The 9,240-nt window shown below is 39.3% G+C and overlaps 1 protein-coding gene across 4 annotated transcripts in view; it reads left to right on the top strand.

Annotated features, from left to right (window-relative positions):
* Positions 1-413: 413 nt before the first annotated feature.
* Positions 414-9,240, top strand: part of LOC145496837 (uncharacterized) — a 26,526-nt gene continuing 17,699 nt past the window's right edge. The window contains exons 1-3 of one of the 4 annotated variants that reach the window (XR_014050611.1): positions 414-4,412; positions 6,694-7,089; positions 7,666-9,240. The exon at positions 7,666-9,240 is cut by the window's right edge and continues 417 nt beyond it. The gene's annotated coding sequence lies outside the window, so the exon portion shown is untranslated. Of the gene's footprint in view, positions 4,413-4,956; positions 6,326-6,693; positions 7,090-7,665 lie in introns of those variants that run through there. The other 3 variants (XR_014050610.1, XM_081476593.1, XM_081476592.1) reach the window with 3 other exon arrangements.

Below are 9,240 nucleotides of genomic sequence, written 5' to 3'. Positions count from 1 at the left end.
AGACTGTCCAGACTGAGTACTTTTTTTCTTTTTCTTGTTTTTGCATTTACTTTTGGTGGTATATGACTGTTGATGTGTTATAGATTTTGAAAGGGAAACTCCCTTTAGTCCTAAATATGCTTTAGTAAAGCTATTTTAAAATGTAGAAATAAACTTCACTTGTAATGTAATGTCACACGTAACATGTGCATTTTCTACTCATCACAAGTCTCCTCGCACCTTGTTTTGCATTTTACAACAGTATCTATTTATTTATTTGTTCTTCTTATTACGATAGTTTTAGCTCCTAAATAATGGAAAAGCGTCCCAAACTCGGCCGAAAAGATCCTCCGTAAATTATATAAAAAAAAAGACTTCAAAAAAAAAAAGACTTCAAAAAAAAAAGACTTCAAAAAAAAAAGACTTCAAAAATAAAAGACTTCAAAAAAAAAAACAAAAACAAAAAAACATGTGTGGCTTTGAGTAAGCTGCGCAATTTAGTAAAGCCGTTTTCATTACCTCCCCATTTTAGCTCGTGAATTCCTTTTAGTTTTATTTGGCTTTTATATTCATAAGTTTTATTTAGTGGCCTAGCCGTAAATTCAGTAGCTGCATTGTCCTTTCTTCAGGCTTTGCTCGTTAAGTGTGTTGGATGCACCGTTACTGAACGTGCGGACCGAGTAAAACAAACTTAAACTCAAACTTCCTTACTTTATACTTTTCTAGGTGGAGTTACGGTGTCGTTTTGTACGAGATTTCTACCCTGTAGTGCTGTGCTCTACTGTGTTATACCATGCTGTGTTGTGCTGAGCTGAGCTGTGCTTTGCTGTGCTGTGGGTCCCAGTGGGGTACGGTGCATTGGGGTGCGTTGTGGCGCGGCGCGGACGCGTGGTGCGGTGTTTTACTATGCAGAGTTGCGCTTTCCTATGCAGTGCCGTGTCGTGACGTGCAATGTCGTGTCTTGTCATGTCGTGCCGTGCCGTGCCGTGCCGTTTACTGTAGTTTTTGTACTAATTAGTTACGCTCTTATTTAATTAACCTTTCTAGGTAGAAATCCTTACGAAGGAATGACTGGGGAAGACGTTTTTAACTTCGTCGCAAGTGGTCAGAGGATGTGCAGGACTTCAGCCATGAGCTCAGAATTGTATGTGCATGTTATTGCACGATGTTCCTTGTTTCAAGTGATAGTTATTTAAAAGCCCCGGCCAAATGATCGCAAGATTTCAGCGCAGCATGTCGCGCACGTTTGCGCACGTCTGGGCGCCCTGTTGCGACATGTTGGGTGTTGTTGGCTCAAATTTGACCATTTTCGAAGTTGAGCCACCCGGGCAAAATTTTGCCCACAACAATGTTGCGATATGTTGCGATCGCTGGGCCGGGGCTTAGGAAAATGTTCAAAAAATTGCGCACGCTCGTTTTATTAATTCGAATTGATTATCATTCATTCATTCTGTTTATTTTGCCTTTTTACTTAATGTACAGTGTTTATAAATATTTTAATGTGAGATGAGGTGACCTCGGTGAGGCGAGGTGACAGCACGCATTATATCAAGCGCCAGGCTCGAATCCTTCGCTGTGATTGGCTATCCCAGTAAGGACCTGTTTACAAGGAGGGAGGGTTACCCTAGAAAGCGGGTTAACCCTAGCTGGAGAGCAAAAGATAGCCCAGGTTTACAAGCAAAATTGCACAGGTAGGGTAACCCTACAACCCGGGTAGGGAGGTGGGTTAACCCTACCTGGAGTGTCTACCACGCAGAAAGGGTAACCCACCTACCTGAGTAACCCTGGCTGCCTTGTAAACACGACGAAGAAAAAAAGAGGAAATGTGTGAGTACTCATGATGGTAACCCGATTGCTAGGGTAACCCTCTCTCCTTGTAGGCAGGCCCTTAATTCCTCCCTCCCGATTTGCTTTTGTATCTGTTTTTTGTTTTGTTTTGTTTTGTTTTGTCTTGACAGGTATAATTTTATGCTACAGTGTTGGCACCAGAAACCATCCAAGAGACCAACATTCAGCGAGATCGCGTCTTGGACAGAAACTCTTGCTCAAGATCACTGAGAGCTTCTTTACAGCACGCATTAAGTTAGCCTTAATTAAAACTGAAGCGTGCGTAATTTGTCAGCGACATAAATACAAGCAAAAGAGAGTGGTTTGTAAGACGTATCACATAGAATTTTATGAAAGAATAAAAACGCCGTTTACCGTTTGCAAATATCTGCATTAGTTCTGGAGCCATTTAAGTGTGAGGCAACATGAGGCGCCATTTGCAAATCAGATCAAAATGGAACGCCAAAGGTGGCCAGAAATGCCTTTAATATTGGGGGGGTCTAGAACCCAGCATGTTGCCATGGTAACAAAACTGTTAAGCTCGTATTTTGGAGCACATTTTGTAGAATCTTACCGCAAAGAACAAAACATTTCTGATTGAAATTGGCTGGGATATCTTTTCTCATCATATTTGATCAAAATTTGTTGAACTTGGCTAATTTGGACATTTTAAAAACTTGAATATCTCTGGAACGAAAAGAGAAATTTGAAAATAGTAAACAGCATTTTCTCTTCTCATACAGACTACTTGTTTATGTTTTAAAATGGCTGCGATAGGAAAGATGCGATTTTCGACATAGTACCACTTTAAATGGCAGGAACAATTCATTTCAAGTATTAACCATGATGTAATCTGTTGTACATGTAAGCTGAACTCTTCGCTTGCCTGCTTGCCCGTTAAATAATACACGTATAAGTGAATTTCAATAGTCAGTACAATGGTAAATATAGAATAAAGCATTTTCGGATGATCCCAGGAACAGATTTTTATACGAAGCCAACTTTTTCTAAGTTTTACTGGAAGAGAAAGATTCTTTTTATTCTGGATTGATTCGGCCAACAATTTTCATGAACCAGATTTTAAATACTTTCGTCACCTCGAGGTCAGTATTCGAAAATTGTAAATAGTTTAAAGAGATATGTTGCTAGAAGTTGTAGGATATGTTAGTATTCCTATGTGAGTAATCAGCGACGGATGATTCAGCTTGTTAAATTATTTGTTTGTTTAGTGTTTTTAGTTTGTTTGATTTTTAGCCGTCGTTTGTTCGTTTGTTTGTTTTTATGCAGATGCAGAACGAAATGACTTTGAGTCATCTAATTTTACAAACGAAAAAATCTTTTCTAACAACTTTGTAGTGTTTACTAACAATGTTCGTCGGATTGCCCAACAGGGACTGTTTTTCATATACTGCTCTAGGAGTAAAATAAATGGACTTGTGGTCCAGCTTTTTAGAGGGTTGAAAGTTGTAAATATTACTGAAGATATTAAATGAGACGCATGTGATACTGTCAATTTTTCTCGGTTTAGTTTGTTTTGTACTGTCATAAGTGCAGTGTTTTTTTTCGGTAGCTAATTTTCCCGCATAAATCACCATTATAATGAAAACTCTTAATAGACTTCGAGTAGTCCCTCTTTCGCTTAGTCCGTCGAGCGCGACGTGAAAGAAAAACCGATTTCATAAGGCATCAGGCCTGATAACCATCTAAAGACCGAAAAACGTCTCCGACCTCTAGCTCTCAACTTTTTGAATTCTGTTTTCCATATTTAACGACAGAAACTATGCAATTCTACCCCGTTTAGGATGTCCATGTCATGAACAGACTTACATAAAATTATAAAACCACGTTTAGGGGCAGTGAAGTCGATCAAAAACCCTGTTAGGTGGCATCTCCCCGTATAGACCATATAATGGTGTACCCTCCCACCTCTCCCCCAACCCCCAATTCCATTTCAGACTGTTGTGTCTGTAATAGGAGTTCTTTTTTTCTTTTTCTTTTTCCCCTTCCTTTCATTTCTAACAGTAGTTCACAGAATATTTTTCCATTTCTTAGCAGCGTAAACATCAAGCGTCTACGAGTCTAGCGCTAGCAAACTCAATGACGTCACTGACAAAGGAAATTCTGTGGTCATTTTCACTTGATCCCAAGATAAATTTAGCTGATGTTCTGTGGTTGAAATAATGTGCTTAGCTTGCATTTTCTTTCATGGCGGTTGTCCTCAGGGAGTTATAAATTACGCTTCCGAGGCGCATACCAACGAATACCTGTTGAGTAGGTATGAAGTCCAGTCGTTCAAGCCATCAGTTAGTGTAGCGAACTCTTGCCATTAATTTTTTGGCGTTTCTCGTCGGTAGACTCAATCATGCAAGATCAGACGCTCAAGTCTTTACCAATACATGACTGAAAGTTCAGACCTGACCTGGATGCCGGTGGTTTTTCATGCGCGGTTATTTTTCCGGAAATCAAAGCTATGAGGTTAACCTTCCGACTAACCTGGTTGCTGCGGTGTCACAATGATGAATATTAAACCCGTCTCAATGAAATCATGAGTTTGGAGGCATATACATATATTTGGCTTGTTTCCTCCATTTGCTTCGTTTTTACCGGTAAGTGCGGAACCGATAGTTTTGAATTTATACTAGCTTTCAAAACTTCTCAGGTACGTAACCTGATTGGCTTACTATTCAGTTGCAAGCGTTTATTACTTGTCGTGCCTTATGGTGGGAACTGCATTACAATAATCAGTTTGTAATTAATGTTAATTTCCTCTTGTCCGTAAACCTAGCTGGTTGTAGTCAATGGTGAAAAAAGAAAGCGCATCAACTTAGGGTCATAGAGATTATGCTGACGCCAACAAAACTTGTTATATTCACGCTTTGTACATGGCCTGTCGATTTCAGCCAATTGATACGATATCAACCTGAAGCAAAGTTATCGATTTGACGAAAAATAGGCGTATACACATTCATATCGCTCCTGTATATAGCCCGGCTCTTCAGTAGGACAGACTAAAAATATGTCATCGCTTGCTTTATGAAAGCCTCTATTTATTCTGCTACAGAATCGGAGTGAAAAAGCCGTTACGGCCGCTTTGCGGCTCACATTTTTAGAAAAGAGAAAACTTCTGGAACTAGAGTATGTCGGTATAAAAAAAAAGTGATCTCAGATAATTTAAGAAATTTAACAAAGCACACTGCGCTCGAACGAAGATTGCGTGACGCGCCAAAGCGTCTGCACGCCAATGTGTGGTTTCCCTGACATCTTGACGTCACTACTGATTCAGTCACGAGACCGAAACAGTTGAGTCATGTGTGTGTGATCAAACAAGCTAGTTCAAACAGCATGCGAAAAAAGATCGAGAATACATTAACTATATTCTTTATTTCGGAGCTATATTTGTTGGCGTATTCCACTGAAGGCAACCCTACAACTGAACCTAGGAAAGGTAAGCTTAATGTGAGACCGCTTTGACTTAAACAAGTAAGCTTGATTGATAAGCTAACTGCATAAATCTCTCGACGCAGCTATACCCAGAACTATAGCCCTGTTCTGCGCTTTCTGTAAGATTCCTTTCCACGCCTGTCCAAATTCGTCGTATAAATCGAAACTTCGCTATGTTTTATACGAGCACAGTCGGCTATATAGCTTTCAAGATGCTCTGGATTTTTAGAGTAAATAGTTTGCTCAAATGGAATTTGCGAATGGTGACATTCATAGATCAGACCGTACATCAACTCGTAGGCCGCCGGCATCAGCGAGCAATAAGTTCAACTAGCCTTTTCCCAGATTGTACACCAGTTCTACCACCCGAATTATTATTAAACTTTTCGCGCACGGGGAACACACTAAGCTTCGAACATTTCGCCCAGAGGAATTTTGATAAGTAAGCGTTTCTTGAAGTGTCAGCACATGGCGAAGCGAAACCAGATACCCAACATCCTTGCGCTCTATTTACTTCACAGACCACGCTAAACCACATTCGATTTGTTAAAACTCACCTCTGGAAATTATACTAAATGTACTTATTGACATAAGTACTGTAAGATCGAAACGCCTCAAAATGGTGTTAATATGCGTTCGGTTAATTAGAGTGTATATTTCGTATTGTATCGTGCAACGTGTTGGAATGTGGCGCTTGTATCGTTACGTAATTTATTCAAATAGCCTGTAAGCAGCGCTTTTTTTTAGTTCTCGCAATGCGGATCGGAGTGCAGTAGTGAAATCGAAGCATCTAGTGCAGTTGTTGTCTTATCACAGCGGCATCTCAGCCAGTTATAGCCCAGCATCGCATTACAAATGTAAGTCTGTTACTTTTCTTGGGTTTTAGTTTGCGCCATTTTCGCTTTGTTTATGTTTGTTCTGTTCGTGTCTATTTCAGTTTTAACCACAATGAGCCACAGTTGTTGATCGCCAGTAAATAAAGTGTGCGTTCTAAATTATATTGCTTGCTGGAGATAATGTCACGTCCTGTTGGTAGCTTCAAGTACTCAGTACCAAAATGGCAATGTCGTTATACAATGTATGTTTCACTTAATGGGCCGATTTTTTCTTGTTTGTTTGTTTATCTACAGGAATACATTTTTTGGGACAAAACTGTGGTTTAAATGTTATTGTTTACTTTATTAGGGACCGCTAGTTTGTTAAGTCTGTCAAATCAAGTCAAGTCATCTTTATTTAGGCAGGGTAACTCCATCAGCCTTAAGGCTGGTATCAAAAGGGGCCCTGCGTAAAATTAAGACTACATGATAAAAAAATTCAGAATTTAAAAATTTTCGCAAAGTTATGTACAAGGAGTTGTAGCAAGATCATTACAGTAATTTATACTTAAGGGCCTTAGTCCTAGAAAAAAATATATTTGGACAAAATTTAAACTTTTTTTTTTTTCAGCTCTCAATCCACAAGCAATTACTGCCAATATTCAGCTCTGTCACGTAGAGGAGATTGGCAACAGCGAAACATTAAGTCTTGATGTTAATGAAACAACGCTGACTAGACCTGGTCTTTATGGAGTTTGCCTTAGTAATTGTCTGTCGCCGCCGGAAAAGACTGCATGTCGAATGAAAGATTCAAGCAAAACAGAATGTGTCAATGAGTCAAGTACTGCGGCTTTGTGCCAGAACAGCAAGTTCTAGATCGATCGGAAAAAAAAGCCCAATGGGATTAACACCGTATTTGTTACTGGACCAAAAGAACTGATTGACAAGTGGAGTCCAATTAGCGTCACAGTACACTTGAAAGGAACTCGCACAGACCCCAAGTGTATTCATAATGGATCTGCACCAGGTATGTTACTTAATATAAGGTACATATGGATGATTAGGTGCAGAATAATTCTCAAAATGGTTAACAAAATGGTAAGGGGTTGGACTTTGAGGCAGGGCCTCTTTGTATAGAACTTTGTATAGTATCTCCCTCCCCCAGGGCAAATAACAAAAAAATGTGAACACCTTTAGCCAATTTTATCCCACATTCCACTAAAGCTATGTTGCACCATCTGGAATCTCACTTAAACTGTGGTAAAAAGCACTCATATGTAGAGCACAGGAACAACTTATATATTATCCCATAATAAGTCTACAAGCTTGATGCAATGTTTGCCTGTTTGTGCGATGTAGGAAAGGATTTTTTGGTTATTATGAACCCTCATGCACACCACCCTCTCTGGAAACTCCAGTTACGTGTAATTTTCTTACTTTCCTTTAAAAACTCTGCCTTCATAAGATCCCTATCTCCATTGGAAATTCAAATGAACCCCTGTGAGATGGATATGGATTGTTGTTTTTGTTTTTGTTTTTTATGCAACCACTCAGTCAAAAAGATTCAGAAATTTAATGCTGTTTGCTATTGATTACTTCACAGAGGTCGTGTCAAACCGGGCTGATCTAACTCAGAAAACAACCACCAAATGGTCACCAGGTAATAATATCTCAAGTTTTAATCATTCTGTTTTTTAGTTTCTCTCTTAAAGATTTCAGTAAGCATTTATTACCAGTCCGGGATCGTTATCGGATTTGATAAGCATGTGACGTCACAACATGGCGGCCATTTCAAAACCTGGAATTTTCGTATTCACTTCGCTTTGCTCGTTATTTGTTCGATTATACTCGGGTAATTTACCCATAATTCTATTCGATAATTACCAGAAAAGAAGGAGCCTCACGTGTTTTAAAGATGGCGGTTGAAGACCAGCGTAAACGATGTAAAATGCTACTCGTAAAGTGAAACAGCGCTTGCAATTTTGCATCCAAACCAGGTATGTTTTTCATTTTGTCATTAGATTTAAGTTACCTGGAGATTTTTGCGAAAATCACAAAAAATATGTCGTTAATCTTCACGCCATATTCTTGGGATTTAACGTGTTTTTAGTGTTGTGCACGATCTATGAAAAAAGTGCACGGGGGTATTTTGATTTGCGATGTGTTGTTCGTAACGGCGGCCATATTTACAGCTGTAATTGATATGTTCCTAGGTATTTAGTTGGCGGATGCTGGTACCCATAGAATCAAAATGGCAAATTTATGTCGATTTTGTGGATATAGCTTGGTCATTACATAGGGTAGGTTTATTGTTGTCGAGTTTTGCAGCATAAAATTTTCGTTCCTTTTAGGCCTGACAGACACACACCATTCAACTTTAAGAATTACTGGTGGCAAAATCAAGGGGTACGTAAAAGTAATTTACATAAATCATCTAAGCCCCTTCAGAAAAAATTATAGCTCTTAGTGAGTCGCTCGATTCATGGTACGGCAGTCCAGGTGGTCGGGAAACCACTTGCGAATCTAACATTAGTTGTTTATTTTCTTTTGAAGGGTTACCATGAGGTCAAAATCAAGGGGCCAGAAGGAACTCCTTTTCCTGTCCTTCCTGAAAATTGCAAACAAAGACTCGTTCGCACTTCGTTGTGTTTTGCCAGGAATTAGAGAAATACCCGAGACACTTCTAGACGTGCCACAGTCTGGTATCCAAGAGCGCTAAGAAAAATTGCACTTTGAGAGAAGTTGCTGGAAGACAGATAGGCCGGGTGCAATACTTCATAAACAGGGAACTAAAGCACCTTTCGGACTGCGGGAAAATCGGCAATCACGTTAAAGGGTAAGTTGCCTATATTTTAGAGTCAATTTCAACAACTCGCGGTCCTGAAATACTTTCCGGAAATGCTGGCCAAACTAAGTCAGTTTTCTGGCACACCAGTCGTTATATAATGAAGTTTATTGTTGGATTTAGCGAGTGAACTATGGTACGAAAACGTATTACTTGAATTATAGTTTCTTTTATATGAATCGGTCATTAAAAGCGTTTTTCCATATCACCGAATGCACAACAATAGACTACTGATCTACAACTGAAACAATTTTTTTCCGGAAATGCCAAGACTTCCAAGTTTACTGTCACATCTTACGACATAAAGTGTTGCATGTACCCATTCCACTTGAC

The sequence above is a fragment of the Orbicella franksi genome, chromosome 9 (assembly GCF_964199315.1).
Source record: "Orbicella franksi chromosome 9, jaOrbFran1.1, whole genome shotgun sequence".
Lineage (NCBI taxonomy): Eukaryota > Metazoa > Cnidaria > Anthozoa > Scleractinia > Merulinidae > Orbicella > Orbicella franksi.
The sequence above is the reverse complement of the archived record's forward strand: the minus strand, read 5'-3'. Positions and strand labels throughout refer to the sequence as shown.